This window comes from Gigantopelta aegis, chromosome 13 (assembly GCF_016097555.1).
Source record: "Gigantopelta aegis isolate Gae_Host chromosome 13, Gae_host_genome, whole genome shotgun sequence".
NCBI lineage: Eukaryota > Metazoa > Mollusca > Gastropoda > Neomphalida > Peltospiridae > Gigantopelta > Gigantopelta aegis.
The window spans coordinates 7,797,495-7,812,893 of NC_054711.1; the positions used below are offsets into that span (position 1 = coordinate 7,797,495).

A 15,399-nucleotide genomic window follows, 5' to 3' on the forward strand; every position below is an offset into this window, starting at 1 on the left:
GCAATACGGTTTGTCGTATCGCAATATATCGCAATACGGTTTTGATCGTATCGTTGCACCCCTAATATACAGTAGTTAATGATGTAGGTAAGAATGGGAAATTTCTGATTCGGCCTGAACATGATAAAGCCAATATCCTACCCCATTAACTGGCTATTATCTTTATCCTGCAGACCGTAAAAATTAAGGGGCAAAGCTATTACAGCTGTTATTTCAGCTACATTGTACGATGACCTAGATGAGGTCAAATGAGTGATTCTGTAATGCAGCTATGCGTGGTGTCAAAAGTTGTGTCCTGCTACTATACGTTTATGACTGCTTTATTTGTCATCATAATCTGTCAATAAAAACTGTGGTTGCAGGATAAAAAACGCATATCCAAATGGTAGCCACAAACTGACAAAAGAGTTATCAAAGTTAGTTTAGTAGGATAAACATCATAAACTACTGTAATCCCCAAAATATAATTTTAAACTCCATGACCAGAGGCTATTTCTCACTCCAGCCAGTGCACCACGACTGATACATCGAAGGCCATGGTATGTGCTATCCTGTCTATGGGATGATGCATATAAAAGATCCCTTGCTGCTAATCGAAAAGAGTAGCCCATGAAGTGGTGACAGCGGGTTTCCTCCCTCAATATCTGTGTGGTCCTTAACCATATGTCTGACACTATATAACCGTAAACAAAATGTGTTCAGTGCGTCATTGCATAAAACATTTCCTTCCTTCCATGAGCAGATGTCATCCATTCATAATGGGTGAGTTTTATGGTGTGTTAATGATGAATATGTTGTAATCAATGTCGAATTGCAAATTGCGCATAAAAATAGAATATTTTGTTATTTCTAAACTACTTTTTCAGGGAACATTTTGTTTTTAAAATCTTGATTAGCGATATTTCTAGTCAACTGAAAACTGACAGCAACTACTGTTTAATGTTTTAAAACTGATCTCTGAAACTTGCATAGCGAATCGTGACATGATACTGAACAAAATGTTCCCTGTTTTTATTTTTTAAATCAAGCCAAACTGAAATTTTGTAAAAATATCACTTAAATCTGATGGACAAGTAAAACATTTTGTCCTTATTTCTGAGCTGGGTGGCATACCGCATATCCTGTTTGGTATTCATATCAGATCAACACCAATTTAACGTAGCGAACAAATCTCAAAATACTGAAATTTCGCTATTGAGAAATGTTTCCCAGAATTTATTAAAATTCTAACAATATATATGGGCAGAGTTCAGCCAGACCACGCAGAAAAATGGGATAAACCAGACAAGGGCCTTGCATATGTAATTTAATTTTATTTAGGTAAAATTAGCGGGTGAGCATTAACTCGGGCGTGCATTTAAAACAGAGTAAACCCAAAATACTGCTCGGTATCAGTATTGTGTCAATAACAAATACTGTACAGTTGTACCGAGGTAAATCACCCCAAAAATATCCATACCGATACCGAACCTGATAGTTCAATACCAGCTCTACTTATTTCAGTAGCAATTATTTTTTGTTACATTAACGACTCACTTTATTGTTGTTGTCGTTGTAGCTGGCATAGTTGTCGTTGGTGTAGTTGTCATTGGTGTAGTTGTCGTTGTTGGTATTGCAACACAATGAAAAGCTGAAAGAAAGATTCACAGTAATTAAATTTATTACATCGACGTTGGAAACATTTATGAAAATAATATGAAAAAGAAAGAAAGAAATATTTTATTTAACAAAAAATACTTTTCCCTTTCTCTATACTTAAACAAATTCTTAACAAAAGCATGTAGATAAAGTTTGTTTTGTTTAACGACACCACTAGAGCACATTGATTTATTAATAATCAGCTATTGGATGTCAGACATTTGATAAGTTTGACATATAGTCTTAGAGAGGAAACCCGCAACATTTTTCCATTAGTAACAAGGGCTTTTTTATATGCACCATCCCACCGACAGGATAACACATACCATGGTACCACAGCCTTTGATATACCAGTCGTGGTGCACTCGTTTGAATGAGAAATAGCCAAATGGGTCATTAATGGGGATCGATCCCACACCAACTGCACATCAAGTGAGCGCTTTACCACTGGGCTACGTCCCGTCCCTAGAGCACATTGATTAATTAATCATCGATTATTGGATGTCAAACACTTGGTTAATTCTGACACGTAGTCATCAGAGAAAACCCGCTACATCTTTCCTAATTGTCAGATCAGGTCAGGTCATAGGGTTTAGTGTTCACATTTAGAACAAGCTGTTGTAGTGCGCCTGTCATGGGCACAGGTGTTGGCCTGGGCCGGCTCCTCTGTTCAGGACAGGATTTTCCTAATGTATCAAGGGATCTTTTATATGCACTTTCCCAGAAAGGAAAGCACATACCATGCACCTCCTTTGACCAGCTATGGTGCACTGGTTGGAACAAGAAAAACCACAATCAGTTGAGGTGGTCTGCGACACAAGCACCTCAAGTAAGCATTCAACTGACTGAGCTAAATCCCGATTCAGATCTGTAGTTGTGCCAGTAATGAAAGAAAACTCCCCAAAGAAACCCTCAGTAGTTACTTGAATTGAGTTGCTTCCCGTGACCACACGATTTCCTTTTACAGTAGCAAGGATCGTCGTAAGAGAAGCAATCACAGTTTTCCGATGACGGTGCATACTGCAGCGCGTAGTCACACGTGCAGCGATAGTCGCTCTTCACAGTTCCCTGTTTACACAGCACCTTTCCGACCTCGTTGCAGGTTACGTGCCGGCGAAGACATCTCTGTTTCGTGAATTCATACGAGTATCTCGGGACGGGCTGATAGTAACCATCGGGGCATCCTTCGCAGATTATACTCTCCGAGGTCGAGGCTAGTTTAGCAAACGTACCTGAAAAATACAGCGTCATTTTTAATTTGAGAATTAAAGGTCCATTATCAGTTTGAATGAATCTGGCCTCTGACAATTGAAAATATGCATGACCCATTTATCAGTTACGCAGAAATAAATACAGGTCACCCATTTCCTTTTCACGTAACCTGTTATATCCAAGTAAATGGTGATCCAAATTTCGCGTGGTGAACAATACAAAAAAAAAGTTATGCAAAATTAGATTCATGTGAGCACTGCACGAAGGAAACGATCATTCTCACAATTATCAAAGGCTTTTAAATGAATGAATGAATGAATGCTTAACAACACCCCAGCACAAATATAGAGATCGGCTATTGGGTGTCAAACATAGGTTGGTACATCAATATGATTATCAGTTTGTAGTGCCAGATTAAAGGTGCATTAATTGTCATAGTTTAAAAAATGGATGAGTTCCATTTTCAACAGAGTTATGGCCCTTTAATAAAATACCATGAAAAAGTTTGTTTTGTTTAACACTATCACTAGTGCACATTCATTCATTAATCATCAGCTATTGAATGTCAAACATTTGGTAATATTGACAAATAGTATTAGACAGGAAACCTGCTCCATTTTTCCATCAATAGTAAGGGATCTTTTATATGCACCATCCCACAGACAGGATAGCACATACCACCGCCTGTGATATACCAGTCTTGGTGCACTGGCTGGAACGAGAAATAACCCAGTGAGTCCACTGATATGGATCGATCATATACTGAATGCACATCAGGCGAGCATTTTACAACTGTAAAAATTGCATGAAAGTCAAACTCTATCCAGCCAAAACTTGCAAACGTAAATTCACATAATCGAACAACCTGTTACCTTGGTAAAAGTCATGTGTTAATTAAGATTTTGAAATACCATCCTCCGAAACTGTACATGTATTGAACACAAATGGTACAATTAAATCCAAATTTTTTTTATAATGTGAGAGAAAAACAATACATTATTGAAATGTTTTAGTTTATAAAAGACTAGTTAAAGGGACACTCTAGTTTCAACCCGTGAAAATTACCACTAAGTTTAGTTAATCTGCAAACCTGTAACACCGTTGGATAAAGTTACAACAGAGTGAAACAAGAGTCTGTGACGTTAAAACTGCAAAATATCCTTTAAAAAATAGACTAGAACTCGAATCAATAACGGCTACTTGTCAGACGCACGTGCGTTTAAAAAAAAAATTAAAATGCATTTTGTGATATTAAAAACAACAGGATGGCCAGAAACACGTTGGTTGTATGGAAATGTTTTATTTCAGTGATCATAAATGTCTCTAATAGTGAAAAATATGCTGTAGTGTTTAAAAACTAGGGTCTGTCCCTTTAAGCATTAGATGAGTAGAAAGGTTTTCCAAATTATCTATTAAGCTTCAAAAAAGGCAGAAGCTAATTATTTTGTCAACAAAATAGCAATTATTATATGAAAATATTCGGACAACTTAACGTAAAATTTGCCAATTGTGAATTTTGAAAATGTTAACGACGAAATTTTACTTTAATTTGGCAAAAACATTTCATGTAAGAGTAGTGCTCGAAGTTGGTAAAGTTACTCAAAAATTACAAAATGTATACACTTGCAGCAGAAAGTACTCGTCGGCTTACCAAATGCGAGTAAACATTCTGACAGACGAGTTAAAAAATGTATCTGCCAATCCAACAGGCGACCTGTGTTTTTGTTGGTTTATTTGTTTTTTTGTTTTTGTTTTTTGACTGCTAGTATACGTAAGTAAAATAGTTATTTTGTGAAAAATCCGGAACTCCACATCAGGTATGCCACAGTTTAAAATTGTCTTGAACAGTTTACGAAATATGGAGTCAAAATAATATATACACAATGAACCACATTGGTATAATATAAATTAATGTTCTGGTTTTTGTGGATGATCATATGAAGGGGAGTGTACATAGGAAGTGAAGTGTATATTATAGTATGATGAAAAATTATTATGGTGTCCTACAGGCTGGTAGACTAGTAGAAATTCTGGTGGGCTAGTAGATTTTAATTGTTACTGGTCCGGCGGGCTAGTGAAATATTTTCCATTTCTGCACCCCTGTGCAGGACCCCATTGCACGAAGCAATCATACCTCTAAGATCATCTTTAGTGTATAAGGTGGTTATGCACTTAAGGTGATCTTTACGCTACGATGGCTTCATGGAACAGGACCCTGGTGTACATTTTATGCCAGTATTTAACATTTGTGCATTTGAAATGTGTCTACATACAGCGAAATAACAAACTGCCATAGAGAGGCTCAAAATTGCCGTCAGTGGGCCGTTTCTCCCATGGAATATTCTTTTAAAAATTGCTGTGACAGACAAATTCTGAAGTTCAAGCCCTGTCGGAGCCTACGAGTCATAACTGATATTTTGTTGGAATATAACTGTGGATTCTTGCAATTTTTGTTCTTTAATAGATACATTGTAATTTGGTGAAATTTTCTGCTCGCCCAGGCTACAGATCTGTGAAGCCACCATAGTGCTATGATATCATAAAGTATGACGTCACAACGACGCATTCCAATGCCTACAACAGTTATTAAAATATTGTAGCGCCAAGAGAACTTAAAAAGATCTGGGCTTAAATCTATAGCCTTGCTGATTTAGTATTTGGCCAATAAATCTTTGCTTAAATAGACCATTTAAAAAGTAATTTTCATTAAAAAATAAAATAAAATCGTATTTGAAATTAGGCTAAAAGTGAACTATTTCCATCTGAACAGTTCTTAATACTATTAATTGTCAGTGACAGATCTAAGTGGGGCCTCAGTAGCCCAGCCCCCCCAACCCCAAATTTTGCAAAAAATATTTTATTTTTATTTTTTAATTTTTGTTTAAGTTGGAGAATTCAACCCTTTGGTAATATTTGTGGTCTTCGACCAAATGTGATTGGCTCCACCCCCTGGATTTTCTGGATCTGCCACTGATTCTAACGTACATGTACTTACCTATTTTGGGTCTTGGGATGGTGTGTGAAAAATTCAGACTGCTGAGATGGATTTTGGAATATATTATAAAATTAAAATATAACAAAATCACGAGCTCAGCCTCAGCTAAATAGAAGACGAGATGATTGTACAGGGAACATTTTGTTTTCAAAATCTTAATTAGCGATATTTCTGGATATTGATTAGTTTGTTTTGTTTAACAACACCACTAGAGCACACTGATTTATTAATCATCCGCTATTGGATGTCAAACATATGGTTATTTTGACAGTCATAGAGAGGAAACCGCTATATTTTGCCATTAATAACAAGGGATCTTTTATATGCACCATCCCACAGACAGGGATAGCCTTTGATATACCAGTCGTGGTGCACTGGCTGAAACGAGAAATAGCCCAATGGGCCTACTGCCGAGGATCGATCCCAAACTGACTGCGCATCAAGCGAGCGCTTTACCACTGGGCTACGTCCCGGCCTGATTAGCTACGACTGTTTAATATTTTAACATTGTGTGGTGATCTCTGAAACTTGTGTAGCGAATCACGACACGATACTGAACACTTTACCACTGGGCTACGTCCCGCCCTGATTAGCTACGACTGTTTAATATTTTAACATTGTGTGGTGATCTCTGAAACTTGCGTAGCGAATCGCGACACGATACTGAACAAAATGTTCCCTGTCGTACATTATTTCTCGTAAAAAAATATAAACAAAGAGGAGGGCTAGAGATCACTTGAGCTAGGATATATATTGAGACTCCCCCCAATTTATTTCTTTTTAAATTAAAAAAAGGAAGAAAAAAAAAGAAAGAAAAAAAAAGGGCCTAAATCATTCCTACACCACACAGTAGCCCAAATACTCTGGCGTTCGAAAGCTAGAAGGACATTTGGACAGTTATTAAATATCCGTCTACCTCTTGAATGGTCAGGTCAGGTCATAGGGTTTAATGTGCACATTCAGAACAAGTTCTTGTAGCGCATGCTTGTCGTGGGCACAAGTTCTTGCATCAGCAAGCCCTTTCGTATAAGACCGGTGTCACATATAATTTGCATTCCCTAGTCAAGATTATACGTAGAATAAGCACTACCCAGTGTGTATTATACATGTAATATGCACTCCCCCAGTCTATATTATATGTATAATATGCACTCCCTGTGAATAATATACACTCCCCCAGTCTATATTATATGTGTAATATGCACTCTCTCTGAATAATATGCACTCCCCCAGTTTATATTACACGTAGATTATAATAATGTTTTAAGCATTCACATAATTATATTTTTAGCGGGGTTTTTTTATGTTTGTATGGTCAGTGTATTTTGTAAAAGTTGATATAAATATCAGTGGTGAATCTAGATGGCTATGTGAATCAGGGGCGGATCCAAGGAGGCCAAAGCATTCCTGGATCCCAGAATCTCATCACCCATCCCTTGCTTCCCATTAATATGAAACGAATTATGTGGAGATAGCATTGCAAAGCTCTACATTCATTATTAGATTTATATTCTATGGCACCCATAAATTACTATAAATTATTATAATGGGCACTACCCGTTCATTATCATAGGTATAATCCACACTCCCCATTCAATATTATACTATAATCTACACTCCTCATTCATAATTATACATATAATATACACATAATCTACTCTACATTCATTATTACACATATATTCTATACAACCCATAAATTATTATACATATAATGTGCACTACACATTCACTATTATACTTATAATCTACACCTTACATTCATTGTTATAGACATAATCTGTACTCTCCGTTCATTATTATTCATATAATCTACACTCCGCATTCATTATATGTAATATGCACTCCACATGCAATATTATACAATCTGCACAACTCATTTATTATTATACATATAATATACACTCCCCATTCAATATTATATGTATGATCTACATTCCCCATTCATTATAATATGTATAATATACTCTCTCCGTTCATTATTATATTATAATTAAATTTTCTTTGCGTCTATACACTTTACGGCAAACTGATTGGTCCAGAGGTGCTTACTTTTTTTCGTTCATATCTCGATGAACCCAAAAAAATTAAGCCACGCCTACTACACACACACACACACACACACACACACACCCCGACTCGCACTACTTTTGTGCAAAAAGCCGGATTATTCTGGCAATCATATTTAGATATTTTGAAGAAAACATGTGAAAGCTACAAAATATGTGGATCTATACGCATTGATTAAAAAAAAAAAACACAATAAAAAAACCTCTTCGCTAATCATGACATGAGACTCGGTCGTTGGCCAAAGAAATCATGTAGGAAACTTCACGCCTGTAACTTACTAGTAAGCGATGTTCAACAGCTGTTGGTGAAAATTAAACGGTTCCACCGACAGCATAAATGTTAGACACGTTCCCTTCGTTCACTTTCATAAAATATAAACTCAACACGAATAGGACAATTCCTTCCAATATAGGCCTAACTAAATGATCCGTAAAAATGCACAGCAGCTAGAGGAAATGACGTCATTTACAAAAAATCACCTGATTCAAATAATAGTGAATAAACGTTCGCATTCTTACGCGACATAAGTATCAATGAAGTTTACACGAACAATACTACAGGCATATTTAAAGCTAAACAAAATAAATTCAGTTATGTATTGTTAAAGTATGCATATAAATTTAATTATAAGATTTGACCGCAATTATTTTTTGGTTCATGCAAGTATGAACCGAAAAAGCGATGTGCACACTGTATGATCCCGCGTAGTGGGTCATACGAAAGTGTGCACATCGCTTTTTCGGTCAATTCTTAAATATATAATTTACACTGTCCATTAATTAGTATACATATAATCTGCATTCCCCATCCATTACTATACATGTAATATGTAATCCTCATTCATTACTATACATATAATTTGTACGCCCCATTCATTATTATACATGTATATATACTATTACTCCCCAATGATTACTATTAATTGACAATCCTGTGAAATGAAATTTTGTGTTTTTATATATATATAATCTGCACTCTCCATTCATTATTATACATACAATATACATGTACGCTCCCCATTCATTATCATCATTTGACAATCCTGCCAAATGACATGTTCTTTTAAATATACATGTAAGCTGCACTCCCCATTCATTATTATACACATAATTGACTTTACGTTCAATATTAGACATATATTCTATACTACCCATACATATAATGTACACTCCCCATTCACTGTTATACATGAACTTAAAATCTACACCTTACATGTATTGATATACACATAATCTGCACTTCCTGTTCATTATTATTCATATAATCTACACTCCCCATTCATTATATGTAATATGCACTCCACATGCATTATTATACATATAATCTACACTCCCCATTCATTATATATACACATAATCTAGACATGTTACACTTTCTGTTAATGTGCAGTGTAGATCACATACATGTATATAGTCATATTTGTGGAATGCATAATACATTTATATTGATCGCAGTATCTTCAGGCATTAAAAAAAAAAAGTCTGAAAAACATATTTTCATATCTCCTAAATTCAAGGGCTATAACTCTGTAAAAACAAATGGGCAAATTGCCATAAAAGTCAAACTCGATATATAATAGTACATCATAAAGCTATACACAACACTTCAGCATAATATATTGAGGCATTGCAAAAACAAAGTCTGGAAAACTAATTTTTGTTTCACCAAAATTCAAGGGCTATATCTTTGTCAAAAATAGGTAAAACTTCATCTGTAAAGCTATACACAAAATTTCAACTGAATATGTTAAGGAACTGGAAAAAAGTCCACAAAAAACATTTTCGCATTTCCTAAGTTCCAGGGCAATATACTGTCAAAAATGATATGTAATAGTATATGATAAAGCATGTAAAGTAAATTGTCAAGAAAGTCTGAAAAACTAATTTCCGTATCCCCTATGTTCAAGGACCATAATTCGGTCAAAATGTGTAAATCGTCATGGAAAGAAAGAAATGTTTTATTTAACGACGCACTCAACACATTTTATTTACGGTTATATGGCGTGAGACATATGGTTAAGGACCACACAGATTTTGAGAGGAAACCCACTGTCGCCACTTCATGGGCTACTCTTTCCGATTAGCAGCAATGGGTCTTTTATTTGAGGCATGGGGTTTTTAATCCAGATACCGACTCCAAACCCTGAGTGAGTGCTCCACAAGGCTCAATGGGTAGGTGTAAACCACTTACACCAACCAGTGATCCATAACTGGTTCAACAAAGGCCATGGTTTGTGCTATCCTGCCTGTGGGAAGTGCAAATAAAAGTTGCGAGAGTTTAGTGAATTAGACCCCTGGCACGTGTGAGGTCATGTGACATGCACCAAATGTTAATTCATCTTCCTCTAATTTAAGTCAATTTGTACGAGTCAAGTGGACCCGATATCGGTGATTTTAAGGAATAAACAAACACGATTTGGTAAAATTAATGGTTTTAGTAGAGGTTTGTAAAGTTTGGTATTTAGATACCTACTTGTCTGAACTTTATTGTTAATTGAAATGTTCACTAACTGAAGAAAACCTCACAAATGAATGACAAGCAGACGACAACAAATAAGGATGTTGATTGCGCAAACCGTTCTCTCGAGAACAAACCGAACAGAACGGGAAGCATAATGCAGTTTGGGACATTGCTGATATACTCTTTACATTCAAACAAAACATTTATTTTACCCAAAGTGCTATTATGTAACTATGATGCTGCACATGTCCGTTAAATTTTCAAATCATCTTCAAAAATAATGTAAGGAGGAAAACGACAGCTTATTAAAACACATTCTCATTGGTGTTACTAATGGTCATTGGTGTTACTTAGTACGTGGTAACACCAATGACAAGTAACACCAATAACAAAAAAAATTTAAAAAAATTTGCTCTCTAAAGAATTAATTTGAGAAAACTGAAAAAGTACATGTTGTAGCAGACATACTATGTCTATAATAACATACAAAACGTTTCTTAATAACCATTACATAACTATGATTGTAACACCAATGACTGTGAATACTTTTATATTTCGACAACACATTCATTAGATTTAAACAAAACTACTCACAATTCTTCATACGTCTGCTGCTTTTAACAAATATGTTTGATGGCCGATATCTACTGGTGGAATGTTTCATTCAGAGAGCATTCAGTTTCTTTTGTTTTCTTATATACACTAACACCAATGACATAAAAATTCACGAACAAGCTTATATTGCCCACCATATTTTGAATACGGAAAATATTTTTAAAATTCCTTCTTTAGTGAGTAAATCAGCCATCAGTAGGTATAATATTACATTAAAGTTATTCAGTGGTATGTCTTCTGTTACATATCTTAAGGTAGGACTTTCCTTTGGCACTGTCACGTATAAAGAACATTATAAATACTTATCATAAATAGTTAGGGTTAGGGTTAGTGACAGTGCCAAAGGAAAGTCCTTCCAAGACAACAAACTTAGTTTTCTGTATATAAATAAAAGCGAAATTGTGCAGGGACATAAAAGTGACACTTTCTGTAGAATGACCCAATATTGCCATGGAAGTAGGACTACAAAAATGGGGCAGGGGGGTGTTCTTAAAAAAAAGTGGTGCATGGATTTTTGGAAGCCGTTCACCCAAAAGGTTCCGGTCTTTGACGAGATTTCGAACAAATGGCCGCAAAGGAAAGTATCTGAAAACCCTCGAAAAGGCACTCGCGATTTCGGAGTTCAAGTTGGAGGTGATCGGGCGGTCAGTTATGGAAAGGTGGCGAAGATGACGACACTTCCTAAGTTCCTAACTTAAAATAAAACCGAAAATCACTCAACCCTATGTTCCTAATAACGCAAAGTTCCTAATAAAACAGAAATTAACTCGAGTCTATGGACATTAAGACGTATTAGACTAACCTTAATCATTCTATAGCCGTGTAGGCTATCAACACTCCTCTGTAACAATCGACCGACAAAGTTCCTAAATTAAAATAAAGTAAAACAGAAAATCATTCGACCATATGTTCCTAAAACAAAATAAAACAGAAAACCCTAACCAATCGACCGTAACCCTAACCGCTCCTGAAATAAACACAAAATAATGCAAAGTTCCTAAAATAAAACAAAACACAAAGTTCCTAAAATAAAATAAAACACAAATTAACTTGAGTCTATGGACATTAAGACTTATTTGGGGAGGGGGGGGGGGGGGGGGGGGGCTAACCCTAATCACTCTGTAGATGTGTATAGGCTATCAACACTCCTCTGTAATAATAGACCGACCGGTATCAGGTCACGGCATAGTGTAGCATTTGTAAGAAGTTGACAATCAAAATGGCGGTTAACTTAATGTAAAATGACCGATTCAGAAACATTATGATGGCTAAAAACATGTACAAATGTATGAACAGGGTATTGGCTTTATTTTAGTAATCGTTAGGGTAGTTAAAATTATCGCAAATTACATATTCGTTATTTAGTGTATAGTAAATGGTTGTATTTAGGTGGCGGACATATTCTATAACCATACCGGTGCTGGATACATGAACAGTTGTCATCAACTCACGGACTCTCCACAAGATCACATAGAACATACTAACGTGCCTATATCCCATATATGTCATAATACCAAATCGAATCAAATCAATTTTATTTAGCCACAGCTATGATCAGCCATTGGCTGAAACATGAAATATATATATATATATATATATATATATATATATACAATGCAATACATGTTTGACTCTAAGGTGACGGTCTCTATAACATGGACATACAAGCAAAACATGATATTCATCCTCTATATTATTAGTATTACATATTGGACATATGCTTTGTTGTCTGGGAATATTTTCAAATCTACCTTTCTCAGTATTAATATTCAGTACATCACATCTAAGCTTAAGAAAGGCAGTACGACACTTCCATGCCAACCGGTAAGCGCTCAAAGTGGGAATCCCCACGACATCGAAACTATAAATAAATTATTTCCGCTCATGCGTAATACTAACGGTCTCGCTACACAGTTGTTATTTTCCTTTCTTTGTATTAATTATGTTACAAAATCGCTCATTTGACCTCTAGGTCATCGTACAATGTGGCTGAAATAAGAGAAATAATAGCTTTTCCCTACAATTTTTATGGTCTGCAGGATAAAGATAATAACTAGTTAATGACGTCGGATATCTGCTTTATCCTGTTCAGAGTCTGGCGGAATTTCCCACTCTTACCGTCACAGGATAAAGATAATAACTAGTTAATGACGTCGGATATCTGCATTATCCTGTGACGGTAAGAATGGAAAAGAAAGAAGTGTTTTATTTAACGACGCACTCAACACATTTTATTTACGGATATATGGCGTCAGACATATGGTTAAGGACCACACAGATTTTGAGAGGAAACCCGCTGTCGCCACTACATGGGCTACTCTTCCGATTGGCAGCAAGGGATCTTTTATTTGCGCTTCCCACAGGCAGGATAGCACAAACCATGGCCTTTGTTGAACCAGTTATGGATCACTGGTCGGTGCAAGTGGTTTACACCTACCCATTGAGCCTTACGGAGCACTCACTCAGGGTTTGGAGTCGGTATCTGGATTAAAAATCCCATGCCTCGACTGGGATCCGAACCCAGTACCTACCAACCTGTAGACCGATGGCCTGCCACGACGCCACCGAGGCCGGTCGGTAAGAATGAGAAATTCCGCGAGACCTTGAACATAATAATTCTTAAAGTTTTGTTTTTTATTAATGACTTACTGTTGCAGTGTTGGGGATAACTTACCATTAATCAAATTAATACAAGTTCATATAACTTTGACACTAAAGAACACATTAAGCATAATTACGCATTTATTTCATTAAAGTTTTTAATTACGACCGTTATTGTTATGTTTACAATTTCGAAGGAGGTTTGAATTTATTATTCAGAATTTATTGTAGTATTTCTTTGTTAAAAGTCTTAAATACAGGTCTAGAATTGTTTTATTATCAGTTATAACTGTAAATCATATGCTAAAACAATTTTATTACCATAGTTGAATCGTGGTGTCAAGATATGAAGCAAGATTATAGCTACGATAGTACTAATTTCCGATGTCGAGGCGGGATTTAACTCAGTCGGTTGAGCACTCGCTTGAGGTGCTTGCGTCACAGGATCGAACTACCTCAGTGGATCCGTTCAGTTGATTTTGTTTCTCGTTCCAACCAGTACACCACAACTGGTCAAAGGCCCTGGTATGTGCTTTCCTGTCTATGGGAAAGTGCATATAAAAGATCCTTGCTGCATTAATTAAATGTAGCGGGTTTCCTCTATTGACTACGAGTCAGAATTACCAAATGTTTGACATCCAATAGCCGATGATTAATATATCAATGTGTTCTAGTGGTGTCGTTAAACAAAACTAACATTCAATATCCATGTCGGTCCTACACAGTGAGTCATACAAATTTTATTCGCGTAAAATACGAAGAAAAAAAGTTAGTTTTATTTAACCACACCACTATCTAGAGCACTTTTTTTTATTATTAATCATCGGCTGTTGCGTGTCAAACATTTGATACATTTTTACTAGTAGTCTTAGAGGAAACCCGTTACATTTTTCCATTAGCAGCAAGGATCTTTTATATGTATTTTCCCACAGACAGGACAGCACATACCACGGATTTTGATATACCAGTCGTGGTGCACTGGTTGGGACGAGGAAACCCCAATCGGAATATGGATTTGAATGAATATTTGTATTTATTATTATTTTGTATTTTTTTACTTCGACAGATCACAAGAATGTAGCTCATAACGTTACATCATTAGAAACTGATTTTATACGACCAGAGTTGATTACAAACAATTTAAATTGTTTATATATTTTTATTTATATATGACCTCACATTTAATGTTTGACACACCCCCCCCCCCCCAATTTACCGCCATTTATGTTTTACAATCGAGTTGTTTCAAAATATATCTAGCGAACGAACACACTTATTTTATTGAAATATATAAAATAACAAAACATGTTCGTTAATCAGGGAATATGTTATATAATTCTTATAGATATATAAAACACGTGGTACCAATGTCGTATGCTTTACTGTTTAATATATAACGCATGTGTTGTTTTAATTGGGAGTGGGTGTTCGATTACCTTAATTCGATGTTACGTAAAGGAGAATTTAACAGTGGCCCATAATCCTGTGATGGATTAAAAAAAAAAAAAAATAATTATTCAAAACTATATAAAAAGTAACAGACATGTTGCTGCGAAACACTAGTTTCTCTGATTTAAAACCCCCAGCTTTCTTCATATTTTCTCACCTTGTTAATAATTTGTACCACAGGGCCACCGTGCCACCATGGTCATCCACGACATTATTAGCACTACTCACCACACCAAATATTGTAAAGAATAGTTCCATTATAAATACACAATCAATGTGATGTCAAAAAGGTTTTCTATTATTTCTTGCAGGGGGCGGGACGTAGTTCAGTGGTACAGCGCTCGCCTGATGCGCGATCG

The 15,399-nt window shown here is 35.8% G+C and overlaps 1 long non-coding RNA gene across 1 annotated transcript; it reads right to left on the minus strand.

Annotated features, from left to right (window-relative positions):
- Positions 1 to 1,536: 1,536 nt before the first annotated feature.
- On the minus strand, positions 1,537 to 12,839 carry LOC121387347. Its single transcript, XR_005959798.1, has 4 exons — positions 12,742 to 12,839; positions 11,793 to 11,856; positions 2,562 to 2,870; positions 1,537 to 1,630 (listed from the first exon to the last, which is right to left on the minus strand). It is a non-coding gene; the product is annotated as an uncharacterized LOC121387347 (long non-coding RNA).
- Positions 12,840 to 15,399: the final 2,560 nt, after the last annotated feature.